The sequence below is a fragment of the Leuciscus leuciscus genome, assembly GCF_965113295.1.
Source record: "Leuciscus leuciscus genome assembly, chromosome: 2".
NCBI lineage: Eukaryota > Metazoa > Chordata > Actinopteri > Cypriniformes > Leuciscidae > Leuciscus > Leuciscus leuciscus.
The window spans coordinates 60,734,164-60,754,321 of NC_138726.1; positions in this window are offsets into that span (position 1 = coordinate 60,734,164).

Genomic DNA, 20,158 nt, shown 5'->3' on the forward strand with positions numbered 1-20,158 from the left:
TAACGTGAATGGTACCATAGACCATAGACTGCCATCAAGGCCTCAATGAAGGGGATTATGTGAACAGAAAGGGGATTCACGATGTAAATGTGCAGCCCAGTTACTATTGTGATTCTTAATATTCCAGATTAATAATATTATATCAAATAAAAAAGGCAGTTGACTAAAATCTTCCATATCACAAATGTGAAAGCAAAATGGCCAGGATCTGTGCATGACTTAAGAATTTTCAGAGATTCACATTTATGCACATTATTTTAAAGTGGTAAGGAAAGTTCCACAATTAAATATCAAGCTCACTGTATTACATACACTTATGCTGATCCTGCATTTTGTTCATAGGTGATTCTGACATGTTCCTGCAGACAGGTGTTTTATGACCCCATTCCCTGACCCAAACCAGTTACAATGCAGCTCTAGCCAGGACAAGGGCACACAATGAAATGAACTTTGGCTAAAGGAAAGATTTCAGTGTCTGATAAGTCTGAGGGTTGCACACCTGACAGGGCCTGTGATGTTGTTGCATGTGCCATATTACACAACACTGCCAAAAAAAAAAACACTTTTCATTAAATGTTTAATAAAAGACAAATATGCTTAGTTCCTTGAGTTTTATTTCAACTGTTCTTTGTAAAGAAAAGCCAGTGGTCAAGTGCCTGCAACAAGAGATATTAGACACATGCCTCATGCAACAAATAAAAAGGAAAAGTTGTCTATCCACTGCCCACCTGTAGGCCTATGTGTCCTCTGTCTGTGCAGACTCTTCTGTAGGCCTTTATGTAGATGTGGAATCCTGCAACTTATATTGCAGCCATAAAGCACACAAGTATAAATTAAGTAAAGTTATTTATGCACTTGCAGGTAGGCTAGTTCCTCCATATGACAGTTATCTGAGAGGGTTTATTCACTGTCCAGTGCAATGGAAACAAATAGACATTACAAAGTCTTATACTTTCTTTACTTTGGAAAGTTAGAAAATGTCCACTTACTGCACATATTTCAGCTCCACTTTCTTGGGAACAGATACAAGTGTTGGTGTATTATGTAAAAGTGCACAAAAGAGGAAAACACAGTGTCATTACAATGAACTACACTCAGGAAAAATGTGATCAATAACTCATGGCAAAATATTATTACATGAACATAAGTTTATCAGTTTTCACTTTCACAAGTCAAAGCAATTCATCATTACTCAAGATTTAACAGTTGAAATGACTATACAGCCTTAATTTAATGCAGCAAAAATTATTTTACAGTGTAGGCTACTAAGATCTTTTTCTTGGTTGCTTTTATAATCAGAACACCATTTATTTAACAGTGCCTTTTATAGAAGAGACATAACTAAAAATTACCATTATGTAGAATTTTTTGTACTTCACTTTTATTTGTTCCCATGTTCTAGTGTGGTGACTCTGACATTACAATGAACAAAGTAATTATGCAAATATTAAAATACAAAAATATAGGCTAATAAGTGATAAAAACACCTAACATGGCCACATCTAACGGATTTAAATTGTCTGCTACTTTTTGCCAGCCCTCTCTCCTGGCTTTTGCAGACTTTGAGGTGTTCCCTGGCGTTTTGATTAAACATTAAAATTCCGAATAAACTTCGACTATTAGTTCTTGCTCTGCTGAGGAGAAAAACTGAGCTCTACTATCGATATATCCCCTTTTAAACCAGCGCATGAATGAGCAATTATCTCAGATAACTCAATCCAGCGATACTAATCATATCCGGCAGGTGTGTTCGAAGAACCTAATTAGCCCGATCATGATTAGCACGATGATATCATCTTGGATGTGTAATTTGATCTCGGATGTTTTAAGCAACGTACGAAGAACGGGCCCCTGGTTCATGCCACGGTTTTTGTTTTCATGCCACGCCACGCCATGTTTATGTTTTATGTTTTGTTTTATTTGAAATAAAGCTGCACTTGGGTTCTCTTTACAACTTGCCTCCAGTGGATCATGATTACACCTATCTGTATATGATTATAATTAGTTGTAATTATCTATATATAGAGATACAAATATACGGGCTGTTTTCCCTTTTTGGGCAATTTAAAATGTGTAGGTAATAATTGATCATAATCTGTATGATTAATTATTAATTATATATTCCCCTAATTATAGCTGATTCGCTACACTAGGTTAGGTTAGCTTAGCCACCTAGGTTGGTTTGTTTACAATATGACATCACGAGTTAGCACTTCCTGTGACAAGTCGTTGTCATGGGAACCAGTGCATGTCAGAGCAATTCAACAATCCATGAGGAATGTCTGCACATTTTAAATATGCATGTGTAATGGGGTAGAAGGGGAATGACTACAAATTGGATGGACTACAAATCCCATGAATTAAGACACTATAAAGGGAAACCGAACTGTTTAGACTTCCTCTTTGTGGTACCATGTGGCAAACAGGAAAAGCTGTTTGGTGTCTTTCAATAGCAGATGAAAAACCAAGTTGATTATAGAACTGAAGTGGGAAGGTAAGGGTTGTTGATTTATGAGACCATAGTGAGTTTGTCTAGTTTTAACATGTTTGTATTTGTTTTCTGTTTTAGTGTTCTTAAGGGAATGGTGTTGATTGGTGCCTCAGAGAATTAAGCAGATATATTTGAGAATACAGGTACTGATATTAATCGAATTATTTAATAGGGAGATTTCGTTTTAAATATAAATTTATTTTATATTGGTGTTTTGTTTTAATGGTTTTAAGTTTTTTTTTAATCCTTGTAAATATTTTATAGGGCAATCATCAATGTGTATTCTTTCTTTGTTTTCTTTACAGATGATGCATGATTGCCGTTTACTTTAGTGAAAGCATTGGTGGCTTATTGGGTGTCTGAAGAGATGACTTTAATGCTGAATTGGGTCTTGTGTATGGAAGTGGCAAAGGGATTGATTTAATTTGTGAAATTGTCTTTGTTTTGTTTTTGTTTTTTTGTTTGTTTGTTGTGGACCCAGACAGCAAGCCAACATTGAATAAACATTGTTTTTCCATCTGAATCATCATTATGGTTGATGTTGAAATTTCAATGCAAAATAAATGTTGAATCACCATTAACATATCGATGAAAACCTGATGTTATTAATGTTGATGGCAACAATATTGGAACAACATTGATCTATAGTTATCTTTATGATTGATTAAGCATTGATATTTGGTTTACCGGGCGATCGCTGAATGTGTTGAAAAGTCATTGATTTATAGTTGACCGGGAAACGACGCTGTTGTTGAAGAGTCATCGATATATAGTTGACCGGGAAATATGATTGAAAATCCATCGATTTTTGTTTGACCGGGAGATCAACACCAACGTACTGCACCGAACACAGCTCATTTCTGGACCTTGGCACAAGCGTACAGGTAAGCTTGCTAATGTTCGATATGAATGAATTGTACCAAATCAAATACTGTTAGGTTGATCGTTAACATGATGGTTAATGTAACCGACGCAGTGCTGTCACTGAAATAGATTTTTGTTTTACCAATGTGTCAAAATCTGCTAAAAGTACTTTGTGGTTCTCTTCTAGGTTATAAAGTTAGCAAAACCTCAATGGTCCAGTCTATTTTTGTGACAGCTAGCTCAAAATTCATGTCTGTACCCATTGCTAGTGTCGTGAAATCTATTAACACAGCACCGCTATTTCTTCTGACCGCCGGAGAACACAGGCGGAACCAACGCTAGCATAGTGCTCTATCTAGCGCTACCCACAGCAGTGACCGCGGCGGGCCAGAATTACACAAAATACATGGTTTACCTTTACTTTATTCAATGTAGAACTGTCTCGAGTTGTAACGTTAACTGGAAATGCCGATTAGACCATCTCGTCGTAATAGCCTACAAATCCAAAATATGAATAATCCTCGAGCAGGGCTGCGATATGCGTGCGATACAGTTTTGTAACTCCATTGTGTTTGTTTTCAGAAATGATAACGTCTCCGGTTACTTTCGTAACCTCGGTTCCCTGAAAGGCAAGGAACGAGACATTACGGATGTCGTATATGGGAACTCCTCTCATCCTTCACTTCCGCTGAAATCTTATAGGCTAACGCCAGCAGAGCTGGCCAATTGACGCAAATATGCAAATACTGAAACACCGTTGCAGTTATAATGCAAGTGCAGCGTCAATTCCCTTCAGAATCGAACAACGCTAAATCAATAGCGAACACGGCGGCGAGCGTAATGTCTCGTTCCTTGCCTTTCAGGGAACCGAGGTTACGAAAGTAACCGGAGACGTTCCCTATCAAGGCTACGGAACTCGACATTACGGATGTCGTATATGGGAACTGTATAGAATCCCGCCGTGGCAGCAAACCACTGAACAGACCCAAAACAAACCTCGCCCCCAGAATGTAAGCGCCTGATAGGCCGAGATTGACCAATAATGAACCTCTAACCTCCGATAGGTCCAAGGGGACCAATCACAAGCTCACAAACACTACCGGAATTTGCATATCCCGAGCAGTATAAATGGAGGAAGGTTGCACTGCAGACCAACAGGGCAACAACAACAGAGAAGCCAACGCATAGCGGTGACAATAGTTTTACAACACATAATAGCACACAGAACAACTCATGAGCAAAGCGCAGAGCAGCTCTCTAATGCTGTGTAAGCGATCAACTCACCGAAAGCACTCGAGACGCTACAGAGGGCAAATCCAACTTATAAAATCTGGCAAACGTGTTCTGAGAAGACCAGCCAGCCGCAAGACATAAATCCTGAATAGACATACCTTTAGTCCAAGCCCACGAGGAGGCAATCGCCCTAATCGAATTAGCCTTGATGTTCAGGGGACATTCTTGTCCCAGACAATCATAAGCCAAAACAATAGCGTCCACAATCCAGTGAGCAAGCCTCTGTTTTGAGACCCCCCGTCCCTTATTGCATCCACCAAAGCATACAAACAGCTGGTCCAATTGTCGAAACGCGGCCGAGCGAGAAATTTATTCTCGGAGCGCTCTGACTGGGCAAATAGCACTCTGAGCATCCGAACCTTGAGAGGTTGATGGCTCAGCGGACAGGGCAGGCAGAGAAACGATCTGCGCTCTGAACGGGGTATTGAGCGACTTAGGAACATAACCCGGCCTCGGTCTGAGAGTAACATTACAGTTTCCCGGTCCAAAGCGAATACAATCTTCACTTACAGAGAAAGCCTGTAAATCCCCAACCCGCTTCGCCGAGGCGAGAGCGAGAAGCAGAGCCGTTTTAGCCGATAGCTCTTTAGTGGCAATCGAGGCAAGGGGCTCGAAAGGCGGTCGTGACAAAGCTTCCAAGACCAAAGCTAAATCCCACGGCGGCACAGAAGGCGGCCGTGCAGGGCACAATCTCCTAGCTCCTTTAAGGAACCGTGTCACCGACGCATGTCTACCGATAGACTGTCCGTCAACAGGGGGGTGAAACGCGGCAATAGCAGCCACATACACCTTCAGAGTGGATGGTAGGCTCCCCTCATCCATCCTATACTGAAGGAAGCGTAGAATATCCGACACAGAACAGTTTGCTGGGTCTATACCGACATCCTGGCACCATTTAGAGAACACACCCCACTTCAGAGCATACAGACGCCTGGTGGACGGAGCTCGCGCCTCTGCGATGGTATTCAAAACTCGCGAGTGCAGCGCGTCCCGCTCGCTCAGCGACCCTGCAGCGGCCACACATGGAGGCTCCACAGCTCGGGGCTGGGATGCCAAATCGTTCCGCCCGCCTGAGACAGAAGGTCCTTCCTGAGCGGAATTTCCCATGGCTGCCCTGCTAGTAACTCTACCAAATCCGCGAACCAGGGCTGATTCGGCCAGTTCGGGGCTATTAGAGTCACCGCCGCCTTCTCCTCCCTGATTTTGCACAACACCATGGGCAAAATTTTTACCGGAGGAAAAGCATAGAGACAGACTCTCGGCCATCGTGCAGTCAGCGCGTCCACCTCCCGGGGGGAACGGGACAGCGAGAAGAACATCTGACAGTGCGTGTTCTCGCTCGTCGCAAAGAGGTCGATCCCCGCCCTGCCGAAACGATTCCATATCAGCTGAACCGTCCCAGGGTGAAGCCTCCACTCCCCTTGGGGAATCCCGTTTCTCGAGAGCATATCCGCCCCGCGATTTAGAACACCGGGGATGTGCGCCGCTCTCACCGAGAGGAAAAACCGGTCCGCCCATAGCAGAAGGGATTCCGCCTGCCTGAATAGGGCTTTGGAATGTACACCGCCTTGGCGATTTATGTACGAGACCACAGAAGTGTTGTCGGTCCGGATCAACACATGCTGGTGCTCCAGTTGAGACCGGAAGGCTTTTAGAGCTAGAGCGACCGCTTCTAGTTCCAAGCGATTTATGTGCCACTCCATCTGCTTCTCTGACCACCGACCCGAGGCGGGCTTGCCCAAGCAGATCGCTCCCCATCCGGTGGATGAAGCATCCGTCAGGACCTCCACTCGCCGCGTCACTAAGCCCATAGGGACACCTGAGCTGAAGAGATCTGGATTCCTCCATGGGACCAGGGCGCGGGCGCATCCGCCGGTGACCATGACGCGCTTGTGGCCAGAATACCACGCACTCTGGGGAACGCGCGCTTTCAGCCAGAGTTGAAGCGGTCTCATATGCAGCAGCCCCAGATGACACACCGAAGAAGCCGCTGCCATCCGTCCCAGTAGCCTCTGAAACTCTTTCAGTGGGACGAGCCTGCCCGGTCTGAAGAGACCGAGAGAAGAACTCAGAGCCTCCGCTCGCTCGGGGGAGAGGCGCGCTCTCATTCTCACCGAATCCAAGCACACTCCCAGGAATGTTGTAGTCTGGCTAGGTGTGAGCACACTTTTTTGGACATTCACCCTCAAACCGAGCATCTCTAAGTGTCGAAGGAGGGCATTCACATGGCTGATCAGCGTTTCTCTCGACTGAGCGAGAACTAGCCAGTCGTCCAGTTAGTTCAAGACGCGCATTCCGCTCGATCTGAGGGGTGAAAGTGCCGCGTCTATGCATTTCGAAAACGTTCGGGGGGCTAGGGCCAGCCCAAACGGAAGTACCGTATATTGGTACGCCGAATCCTCTAACGCAAACCTCAGGAATCGTCTGTGACGCTTCACTATCTGAATATGAAAGTAAGCGTCCTTTAAATCCACTGAAGCAAACCAATCCCCGGGGTGAATTTGCGCCAGGATTTGCTTCAGTGTTGTCATCCTGAAGGCGCGCTTGTGAAGCGCTCTGTTGACCGGTCTCAGATCCAGAATGGGGCGGAGACCCCCTCCCTTCTTCGGCACAACGAAGTAGCGGCTGTAGAACCCGCTGTCCCGCTCGCTCGGGGGAACTGGTTCTATAGCCTTCTTTTCGAGCAAGTTGCACACTTCTTGCCTCAGCACATGAGCATTTTGGGGCAAAGTTAATGACTGAATTACGCCGCGGAAGCGGGGTGGTCTGCGTTTGAACTGAAGTGTGTACCCGTGCCGAATTATATTCAACACCCACGGTGAAATGCCCGGAATAGCTTCTCACGCTGTCTGAAAACGTGGGCTGATCTAAACCTGCGGTCATAGCCGCTGCGGTCATGGCCGCTGTGTGAGTGCTGGGGGTAGTTATTAACCGTGACTCTGCGCTGCTCGAAGGCAGGGCGGGTAACACAGTGTGTGGTGCAAGAGGAGAAAAAAGCTCTGTTTGTGAAGTAGTAATTTGCTTTATTTTTGAAACAACATAGGCAACATTTGCATTCACAAAACAACTGCACGTGTCGCTCATGGAACTCTGAGGGACCAAGTGCACAACAGCACGCAGAAATTAATGTGCAATTTAGTCAACCAGAAAAATCTTTTGTCTATGGGAACTCTAATCAATACATTTACTATTTAATTAGTTATAAGTATCCAGTTATTTATATTTAATTTGTTGAGTTAACAATTAGTTCTGATTTAATAAAATAATAAACATGATTTTTTACTTGTATTCTAGATGCCTCAACGTCTTACAACGGCAAACACTATGACTTCGCTCAAGCTGTACAGAAGTGGCTGCGCTACGCCCCAGACCGAGCGGGAGGAGCTGGAAGACAGACGCAGCAGGACCTAGCACGTTAAAAGAAAAAGAAAAAATGAAATAATACAATAAAAATGATTGTTTAATTTTTAAAGAATGCGTGGGGTGTCATTTGTGCTAGTCTAGGTTATAGCTTAAGGTATAGTTTCTATTTTCTATATTTTGCTAACCCATCCTGGCTGTCGATTAAGCAGGATTATAGCCTAATAATAATGTTTTTAATATTATATTAAAATTACAGACCTTCAGATTAAACCTGTGGTATACTAAAACACCATTGAAGTTTTGTTGATATGCTGGGATTTCAACATTGTTTCAATATCCATTGTAATCGAAATACCATTGAAATTCTGTTGATCTCTAGGTATGATTTAAACGTTGTTTCAATGATAATAGAGGGTGCAACATGATGAAGAATCAACATCAGAGTTCGACGTTGATTCGATGACTTTATCGTTGACAGCGGGATGTTGATTTAACATCGTTTCAATTACTATTTGCTATCTGGGGACCTACAACTGACGGTGGGGTTCCCATTTTCTTGTATGTGGTTTACTCTGTAAGGTTTTGGGAACAGATGGTAGTGCTTTAAATTACTTTACACTTGTGGAGGTTGGAGTGAAAGTGTGTTTATTGAACTTGTGAGTGTGCACATAGTTTCAGAGCAATTTCCATTGGATAGGATTGGAAACCCTGTTGTCTGTAATGGTTACTATTTTTTTTATTTTATTTTTTTTATTCTCTTTGCCATCTCTGATTACCCCATGTGCTTCTGTATTATCTTGTATAATAAACTTTGTTATATTTGCAACGAAACACACTGTGGTTGTGGCCCTTCCTGAGTTCTCCTCATCCCTTGTGAGATGATGGGGTTACACATGTTTGAACAAGTTAAAATGTGGTGCCTATACTTTAAGTATTTTAAAAACTTGATGTTACATCCAGTAAAATGCAAATGTGGTTTGGCATGTGCAAATTTTACTCATGTAACTGTTTTCTTTACTTTAAACAACGTATTCTACTTGATCCCAAATCATAGTTCAAAATGCATTACTCTTTTAAAACATCACACTCTTACTTGATCTGGACAAAATCAGCATCATAAGGAAGGTTTAAGACTCCAGCTTCGATATTTGACAACTGTTTATGATTTAAGTGGTTTGCAGTGACATTAATTTCTTAATTTATGACAGGAGTGCAAAATAATTAATCTGTAACGTTCGTTATTTTGAATGGAATTAATCACTCACACAACATCCATTCTCGTCTTCTCCGGTTTATTTGTGCTCAAATACATATAATAAACAGAATCCGCCAGGGCAATTATTACAATGGTGCGCATATTTGGAGAAATATTGATTAATTATCATATGTTAGTAAAATATTTCGCCAATGCAGAATACAATTCCTATTCATTTCCACTGAATTATGCCATCTGAAGAGCTCACACAGCGCACGGACCTTGTTGTGTGTCTCCCCTTCCTGGTTTGCGTCAGAGCTGACCTCGGAGAAATATGATTCGGCTGTCCAGCTGTCAATAATCTCACGTGGTTCAACGTGACCTCTTCCAAAGTCCTTTTAGGCAAGTCGTGCCACTCGGCCGCCATCTTGGCAACGCCTCCGGGCAGCTATTTCGGACTAACAAGACCAGGCTCCTATCTAAATGAATGGGCAGAGAGTCAGAACTGCACTTTCACTGGTCACTGGGACATAAAAACTGCATGTATAGAAACAGCAGTAAAATATGATAAAAATCGCTGAAAAAGTTTGATGACTTTGCCCCAAAATAAGGTTTAAAACGCCTTTTTTCCCCACAGGTTATACTTTTACTACGCATGCGCAAGGGTTCACGACAACAACTTCATTTACGTCTCTATCCAGAATGCCGGTGTTGTGCATATTCAATGTCAATATTGTTCTCCTTTATTTAAATATAAGCAGGTTTGCACTTTATCAGTAATAACAATGTATTGTATAGATCAGTAGTTTTAACTATTCATTAAAATGAATCATTAGTTCGCGAATTGGATGTGTCATACGGTTGTGTGATTATCCCAGCAGTTAGGACATGGACATCCCACAAGGTTAGTGTCAACACAGAAAACATTACATCACTGGATAGGTTTTTTCGTTTATTTAGAGTAATTTTATGTCAGCTGAATGTGCAGAACGCATTTCAGAGAAGATAAGGCAACGTATTTTAGCACAATTCACACCCAGCGGTAATTCAGGGGAAAAAAAATCTCCTAATGCTCCAACATCAAACTTTGGTCTTCCGACCTTTTACCATCATGTCGTTTTATTTTGATTAATATGCGTGCGGGAGAGAGAGCAAGACAGACAGCGCTTATTTTGGAGACGGTGAAGTCTTACTTACACTTTCGCCTGGCTTCGGAAAGAGAGAGAGAGGGTGCGCGCGCGCGACCGGGGCTCTCCCTCTCTGCTTGTCCTTTCCATAGACAGTAAAAGAAATGGACACAGCGACCCCATTGGAACTCAATTGAGACAAGTGAAGCCCATTTTTAGCGATTTCTTAGCACTTCCTTTCCTGACGCGCAGACTCAAACCGAGCAAAGCGTTACACGGACCACGTGAGCAACCCGTCTGTCTTCTAGTAGCTGTGCCAAGAGAAATCTGAATCATTCCCTTCCGAATCTTGCAGAGACGGAGAGCGTGAGTAGGAGGTGTCCATGAGCTCGGAGCAGGAGCAACTTTTGCTAGGTATTCTGATTAATTATATTGTCATTTTGCCTCTACGTCCCCCCGATTGCCGCGAGCTTCTCCTCCTGTCCATACGGTAATCTCTCTACTGTGCGACAGAGAGTCGCTTGGTTATGACTCAATCGTTAGCCTACTTTTACAAAAACTGCTTCTACGGGGCCATAACATAAGCTACAAGGTAATGGAGCATTTTATACATTGTTGTGCTTCTTTAGAAATAAATAATGGACAAATGGAGTCTTCAAACGCCTCAGATGTGAAGTTATTCGCTGTCAAAGTGACGCCAAAATGAATGGGAGTCAATGGGATGCTAACTGCAGGTGAAGTTCTGCTACAAGATGGTGGCACGCGGCCGGCTTCAACTTCCGGTCGACTTCCTTCCCGCTTGGTCCTTTCCTTCTTCTTCTTCTTCTTCTTCTAGGATTTAATGGCGGTTGGCAAACCAACTTAAAAGGTGCATTCCCGCCACCTACTGAAATGGAGTGTGAAGCGCATATTTGGAAGTTTAAACTAGATCTACTCTTTAAAAAAAAAAAAAAAAAAAAATTATATATATATCCATATAAAATTTACACATAATGGAGTTTTAAATTCTATTAAATAATCCTGTTTCCTTTAAAAATATAAATAACTCATGATAAACTCTTGATTGTTTAGCACCTTGTCCTAGGAGAACCTGAAGTGTCAACTCATTGATTTCTACACTTCTTAAAGCATGTCTTAACTGGGACCGCTCTCTTTCATAAGCTTCGCATTCTAAAAGGACATATAGTTTCAACTAACCCACATTTGTCACAATTTCCATTCTCATGTTTACCAATTCTTTGTAAGCTTTGATTTAATAAACAATGTCCAATACGCATTCTTGTTATTAAAACATCGCTTGTCCTTTCCATATGGTTCTTTCAGTTAAAAATGCGCCCTGTCACTGATCTTGCACACACAACAACTCGCTGTCCCCAAATCGTCTCGGCTGTCGCAAAACCTCAACTGTGCGCATGCGTCAGTGGAACCAGACAATAGGTTTAAATGTTTCGCGGCTTGACTGTTAAAAGCAGGTGATTGGCTTTCCAGCGGGAGGGGCGGGACATGTGCATACAACCGCCATCTTTGCCGTTACGGGTTTTCCTTATATAGTTCTATTGAGGATTGAGGAAGTGGCATGTCTCTTATATAAATTGTCTCTGCCTCTTCTGCATGGCGCGTCCTGTGTATAAGTTACTTCCTGATTCTGCACATTCATGATAAACAAAGCGAACGTGACATTTCTTCACCGAAACAAGTTCTAATAAATGCACGATTTAAGTATGTGTGTTTTGTGTGTTCTTTTCGTGCGATTTGGGGTATTTTTATATAAATAAAAAATAAAGCTAAGGATAAGCATAGCATAGCCCATAGCTTCATATAAAATGCTAAAAATAACATATTTCAAAATCGTTTTCTGACTTGAAACCATTCTAAACCGCGACCGGAATATGATACAAACACTCGATGGTGTTTTAAAGTGAGCTTTAAATAAAAGTGTAATATTAATAAATTAAATTGTGTCATGTAGCTTGAGGCTAACTGTTGTGCTAACGTTATGCACCTGCTGCAGGAGCTGTCTATTCCATACAATCATTTTATAAAAATAATTCGCAATTAAAAGTTCCAAGAATATTTTTAAGTTGTTAGTTTTCTAACAAGGCTTAAGTTAATAGGTGGATTATTCCTCTATGGGGGTTACACATTATGTGTCAATGGCTAAGCATTATGCCAGAAAAAAGGCTATAATGGCTGCATTCAAACAAAAGAATAAGGATAAAAGAATGATGAAGACCATCACAGGTGTGAAAGCTTGGTCGATTTAAATGAAAAGAACATGAATGTGCCAGTTCTCCTCGCCAGACATTAGTCAGAGACAGTAAATAGGTGTTTAGAGGGCAATAAACTATTTGGTGAGAAACTTGTTTGCCTTCTCTGAGAATTCTCCAAATTCTCCCCTGACATGGTCTCACAATAGGCTTCATAAAATGCATAATTTTCGAGATATCATCCTCAGACTTGAAATGAAGCATAACCACAGTTGTGGCTACACTTTAGTTGTGGTTATAAGTTGCTAACCTAAATTCACATAATATTTATACATTTAATAAATATATTCTTAATATTTGTTGTTTTTGTTTTTATGTTTGAGCTTATATATCTCAATATTAATAACAGCCTGGCTAATTTTGAGTCTTGAACTATAAACTCTCAAGGGTTGGCTTTCTAAATATATGTTGGTTATGTGTCTATTCAGAATGACTTATGAGCAGCAACCTTTTTATTTTGGGTATGTCATGTATGCAGCCCTTGCCAAAATTGGGGGTAAGGGGTAAGGGGGTTAAAGAGTAAGGATATAGATTTGCTGTAAGTCAAAGCTTGTCTAAGCATACATAGTTACATCCATTTTGTGCATAAATACTGACTTTTCAGCAAGTGAAACACAGTTTTGATCGCTAGGTAGCTCTGCTTGTAGATGCAACTAAAATTTAGATGAATTTCATCAATCTAACAATAATTTGTAAGGCCTTTATGTAACCCAGACTCAAATTAGTCAAATTAGAAAAAAACATTTTTTCTTTTTGCATATGCCCTTTTCCAGTTAAACTGGTAATGTGAAAAAAGATAGTGATAGAAGAAAATTGAGACAAATAAAATGCTTTATTAATCATATTAGTAATATGCAAATTACTGCAGTAAAAAAAAATCACTGCAGATGTAGATCTTCCAATTGAGTGTGATCAGCAGCAATGCTGACTCCGCCCACTGTGAGAAGCGGTGGATAGTGATGGCCAAATGAAGCGTTTCGAAGCATTATTGCTTTCTGATACATGTCGAAAATGGTTCATTACTCGAAGCTTCATTCAGATAGAAATTGCTGCACCATCTCCTGGTGAAGTAAATGTAATGCAACAAAGCTGACAACCATAAAATGTAAGTAACGCCCCGTTTATTACGTGTTTACCGAGGCGATCAAAGCTGAAACAGTGTTAGTGAATTTTACAGATACTGATGAATTTCATGTGTTCACCTTGATAATAAAACATTAAGCATGATGTGCGTGTGTGTGTGTGTGTAATTATTTCTTTAGACAAAGACAGAAGATCAGACCAGCTTAAAAAAAAGTTGGAAACCATCACAGAAATTCTAATGGTTTATATTAAAATAGGAACCATTGGCTTTTACCATTTAAACCACTACATAATTATTTTTTGTAACTGTGTGTTTGGGACATATTCCATTTATTTAATGCCCCCACCAATACAACCCAACACATATCAGTAGACCCACAGAGACCACTATAATTCCCATTACAACCAATAAAATTCATGAAAACCATTAAATCCAATAGAATTTCTGTAATGGTTTCTATGTTTTTTTTTTCCTTCACTTTTATAAGAAATGCAGCCGCCAGGTTTCAAACCTATCAACACTGGATTGGGCTGTCAAAGCAGTCAGGTGGTTCACTACAGGAGTGAACCAGTGTGTTTGCTTCAGAAGTCATTTTCACGTGACTAGTGACGTAATGAAACAAGCTCCGAAGCAGTGGTTCATTGCAAAGAGCGTTCGAGTTTGAAGCAAGCTTCGGAGCGTCGGTGTCAGACGTAACATCACTAGCGGTGGAAGGAAACGGATAGAGAGAACTAAAACAGAGAAACGCATGTGATCAAAGCTCCAGAAATTTGAGATAAACGATCTAATTTTGAGCAAATATTTAGTATACAACTACTAACAAAGCATATAAAAGTTATTTTAAGTTGAATTAAGTGTCAATTTGAGAAGTATTGTTAAAGAGCTTATGGCCTTGTTGATCCTGAACGTCGAGCCAAAGTTAGTTGAGTCATCGCTATAGTTCGTGGTGTAATCTGGAGAAAATACAGAACACTGTTAATTCAGAGGAATCGGTGAGTTGTGGATTTATTTTCATATATGTGATGAATTACAATGGTGTGTTGTATTTCAATGTGTGTTAAAATTAAGTTATATGTTCACTGTATTTGAAGTAACTTATGGCCTAAGTTGTACATGAACGCTAAATGTTGATGTGAAGAGTATATATTGTTGAAACAAGAGGTTAGAAATGAGTTTCTAAAAATGTTATCCTGTGTGTACAGGCCAGTTTTTGTTGTTTTGTAGACGTTTGGATTTTCTGCTGTGATTTACGTGCATGGTGAGGATTCATCAAGCCGTGCTGAGAGAAAAGAAAGATGGCGAGCCTCCCAGACTGAACTTGGATCTTTAACTTCTTATCTTCTCATCCATTTGTTGTCGTTTTTTCTTCCTGAACTCTAATGGACTCGTATATTTCTCTGAATTGAATTTATCGAATGGACTCAATATGTTTCCCTGAACTGAAGCTGTCTAATGGACTCAGGTATATTTTTCTGAACTGAGTTTATTGAATGGACTGAGGGGTGTTTAATCTTTATTTTTGCAGTTTTGTGAACTTGTTTACAATTTGTTTTGTATATTTCTTAAGAGAAGTGTTATTCGGTATATTGTTCATTTTTGGGGTAAATTCATGTCAATTTGTTACTTTTGAATCATTTGACTCAAAACATTGATTTGAGTGAATTTGCAGCAACTGGTTTAAACCACAGTAAAACCAGGAAATTAGGACCTTAAATCAAACTATCCTTATTAACGTAAACAAATAGTCATAATTGAATTAGAGAGATCAAGAAATTTAAACCTCAGCCGGAAAATAAGAAAGAGGGAATTTATCAACCAGAGAGTCAAGAAAGAAAAAGCTTTTGTTGACGAATTTATTTGTTTCTTTTGGGTTTATCAATTTGTTTCAAATCAGAACTTGATCAGGGTTGATCATATTGTATATATTTTTTTCTCTTTTCCCTTTTGTCAAAAGTTGACATTTCATTTGATTTACCTTTGTCATTTATTATTTACTGTATATTTCATTCATTACATCAATACAAAGAAAAATCATAATAGCTAATATAACCAAAATCTAAAAACCTCAAACTTGTGTGTTGCGTTTGCTTTGCCTCTTTCGAGCTTGGTATCTTCTGATTGACCCATTGATCTGGCTCAGTGTATTGAACCCAATTGAAGTTGCTACCTGTTGGCATTCAGTTAATATTATTGTGTATACTTATGACAAGTGGGTGTTACATTTACATTGTAGAAATTGGAAAGTCTACGTATAACACTACTGAGATTTCTTTGTCAGAAACAGATTAAGCAATACTGCAATTTGGATTTCTCCAATCAAAGCAGAATAATAAATACCGGTACAGCATGCCGCTGAGATGAGATTCCTTTGTCAAACAGACTTACTCTTTAATGCTGAAATTACCGATACCAGTTAAAAATCTAAGACTCTTTCACTTACAGTAGAGATGTCAATTCCAGCTATCGTTTTATCTGCATTTAAACAAGCCAGCAACTAGTGATCAAAATGTGTATTGCATGTTTTGTCCCATTTGGATCAAAATGATCAAATGCACACTTTTAGGTTAACAGTAGTTTAAACAAAGGGGCATAGGTCGTGGTAGCTTACTCAGCTCAGGTGGTTTGCTTACAATCTGGCGTCAGGGTGAAGTATGCCCTATTTGGAGTTAGTGTTTCCTGTAACAAGTAATTGTCATGGAAACTAATGTGTAGCAGTGCCAATTCAACCAGCATGTAGCAAATGTATGTTTCAAAAGAGCCATGCATAGTATGTAGGAATGTGAGGCTTCTCTTTGAGCACACATTTTCATCTACTTTAAACGTTTTATGTCCTATGCTGACTATGAACTTTGTAGCAGAGTCTTGCATTGGTCATGCTGTGTGCCTTCTGGTTTTTGCAGTTCAGAGTCAATGTGGTCTTAGGAACCCTTTCTGAGGAGGCCTTGTGTGTTAAAGGCCTTCTGCATCAGGTCACGCATCGTTGAGTGGGCATTGCGTGGGGGCAGGTCATACTGCCAAAAATGGTGACTAACTGTTTTTGGAGGAAAAAGGTTCTTGAAGCTGGTGTCTTCCTCCGTCATAGGTTCATTGCAAGCTCCAAGGTAAGCTCGTTCGGAGTCTGTGGTAATAGCACATGCACTTTTAGGACTGCCCTGCTTTGGTATCTGGGGCAGCGCCCAGTCAGCATTCAGACTTTTAAGTCTGAGAATCCTGTTATGGTGGCTTGTTCCAGCTGCAGGTAGTGTCACAGCCAAAGCCAGAACACAGCGCCACTCTGGGCTGGATGTGATCCAGAGCAGATGGAGTCTGTCTTGGTGTGTCACACCGGTTGAAGACTGCAGGTGAAAATCAATGTCTCGTAGATTGACAGGGAAGTTGTGGTCTCCTGCAAGCTCTGGTGTGAATGCAGGGATGTTTCTGACCATTCGCTTGAGATCTTTGAGTATCACTTCATGGACTTCAGGACACTGGCTGGTGAAGTGTTAAGCCGAGGGTTTGGCTCCTCCCCCCTTTGTGCTGGGCTGGGGAAGCTTACGCTGCTGATGTGAAGTTCAGCAGGGTGCATCTTTTCTGTGGGGTAAAATTTGCAGTTGGTTGGACTGTTTCAGTTCTGTTCAGCACCACATTGAGTTTGTCTATAATGTTGCAGAATTTCTGGGTTCGGAGCGTGGCCAAGGAGAAGATGATGTTGTTCAGCTCTTGGTGGCTCAGGCTGGGTGTCAGACGTTTGCTTTTGTTGTCGTCTAACGGTTCCTTTCTCTGCCTCGGCAGGTCGTTGCCTGCTTCAGGCGGAAGGATGTCCATGACACTGCTCTGCCGGGTCTCCAGGTGGTCCTGGTGGGTGGCAGGGCTGGATGTCTGAGGCCTACTGGCACACTTGTGGGAAAACGAGAGAGAAATGGCAAAGGCAAATGCAAGTTTCTACAGAGGTGGTAAACTATCTGTGTGGGAGAACGGCTATGTGGGCCATGTGTGAATAGCTGATGTGGAGCAGCTAGATTTAGTGTTAGTGAGCACACACAACAAAAAGGTTTTGAATATCTTACTTGACATACTTTAGGCAGCGTTGACTGATGACTGGGCTTTTAAACTAACAAACTATTACTCAATATACTGATGGTTCTTTTCACTTGTTGTACTACAAGAGTAACAAATAGAGCAAAACCAAAATAAAACAATAAGATGAAATCAGAAAGGAAACTGGAGGAAGGAGTGTGTTACCTATTTAAGTTTAGCTAGAGACATAGGTAAACAGGTGTCACTTATGGGTTATGCTGCGGTAAGACTAAGCTAGCAGGGACACATCAAACATCTCAAGATCAAAAGAAGAAGAAACAGCGGGAAGTGTCTCCCGTTCTGTCTGGGGCCTACTGTGCGTTTACGTTAACCGTACTTCATGTACTTAACTTGGTGCTAAGAAGTGAGGAGGGGTAAAGCACAGACAGGAATTAGGACACTAATAACCTTTGGAGCTTGTTACGGAAACAACAGTTGCTATAACTACTGTAATCCTATAGAGAGAGGGAAGATGTTGATAGTAAATATTTAAGATAAGGTAGAAGTAAAGGTAGAATGTCGCATTGATTTAATTAAATTTCAAATATAGTTAAACTTAATTTAGCTGAATATGAAAATTCAGGCTGAAACAAAAGTAAATAAATAAAAGAGAGAGAGAGAGAGAGAGAGAGAGAGAGAGAGAGAGAGAGAGAGAGAGAGAGAGAGAGAGAGAGAGAGAGAGACTATGAGACATGCTTCGTGAAGCTCTGAAACCAGTGTGAATCATTTGTCTCAAATCAGTGATTCGGAGTGTGTATCAACTAAAGTCACGTGATTTCAGTAAACGGCTTTTGTTACATGTAGTAGAAGGAAATCCAAGGCACTCTTCTTTGGAAAATTATAAAAAGCCTTTATTGGACTGGCTATTTCATGATATAAAATTTAAAAGACATTGGGGAAAAAAAACAGCCCACGCGTAGCGGCACAAACAGCCTTCTTCAGGGTATAAATTCAGGGTATCTTACCCTGAAGAAGGCTGTTTGTGCCGCTACGCAATGTCTTTTAAATTTTATATCATGAAATAGCCAGTCCAATAAAGGCTTTTTATAATTTTCTAAAGAAGAGTGCCTTGGATTTCGGGGCATTTCGGGGCAAGTCGGGGCATGTCTGAACTAGTAACAGAGGGCAGTCCATATACATAGGTGGAGAGACTGACTTGCTTTCTTACACAAAGCGGACTTTTGCATGTTTGTTGTTCCTGTGAGTGATTGATTTAGAAGTAAGTTATCTGTTTTACATCCTATCCTGTTCAAACTTTAATATTCTGTATATTCAGTTACTGTCATCTCGCAATGTACTAGTTCAACTAGTAATTTGAATAATTATATTTCTGTGTGAATTGCATACTATCTAACTTCATGTAAAGTCACATTGAAACTAGTTTGATTCTGTTCAGTGGTTTATGTTCTGCAGTATAATTCAGTATAATGTAAGCAAATCATTTATGCTATATATTTAGATTCTAAATAATTGAATACACTTTACCAGAGTAATGATAACCTGATTTACTTTTACTTCTGTTTTGTATAGTGACTATTCTTTATGCTATCGGTAATACGGTTTAGCAAACTTATATTGTATTTTGTTTTCTCTGTTCATTGTAGACCACACATACCTATGGGCAAATGCCTGTAATAATTCATACATGCTGAAATAATCAAAATAAAACCCTTCTGCTGGGACACTCTCTCTCTGGCTACAGTTTCTCTAACCAGAAACTCCCACCACCATTTCTACTAGTGCTTAACGAATCCTTTAAGCGTCCCATACGCTCGTATATTTATATTTGGATTATATTGTTAACTATATTATATATATATATATATATATATATATATATATATATATATATATATATACACAGATATATATTTCCTTTGTCCTCACATTCTTTCTAGTAGTTCCCTCTCAGTGACACACCTGAATAAAAGGCTCATTATGCAGCTCATTATGCGGGTCATTGTCTTCTCAGGTGTGAATCAGAGCATTATTCATGATAGTTCATGCCCCCACGCATATGCCTTTCCAAACAAAAAGTGTCTTGTAAAATTTTAGCCTCTTCAAACATTTCAGACCTCGACCCCATCACTTCATCTCCTCCTCATTGGGCGGCGAGATTTTTCTCTACCTCAGGTGATTTATTGCAACACTAAGCTCCTTGGCCACAGCGCCACAGCCAGTTCCTCGTTGACCAGTTTTGGACATCCTTTATCCGATATTATTTACCAGTTCAGCAGATCTTTCAAAAATGGAATCGAGAACAACCTAATCTAAATGAAACCGAATCCCTGATGTAAAGAAGCACTTGCTATTTAATTTCGGGGTAACAGGGATCAGCCAATCAGCGCTTTTGTTTTGGGGTCACAGAGAGGACACCTGTTTGCGTTGACTGATAAGTTTCGTTTTTGAGTTAGTAGT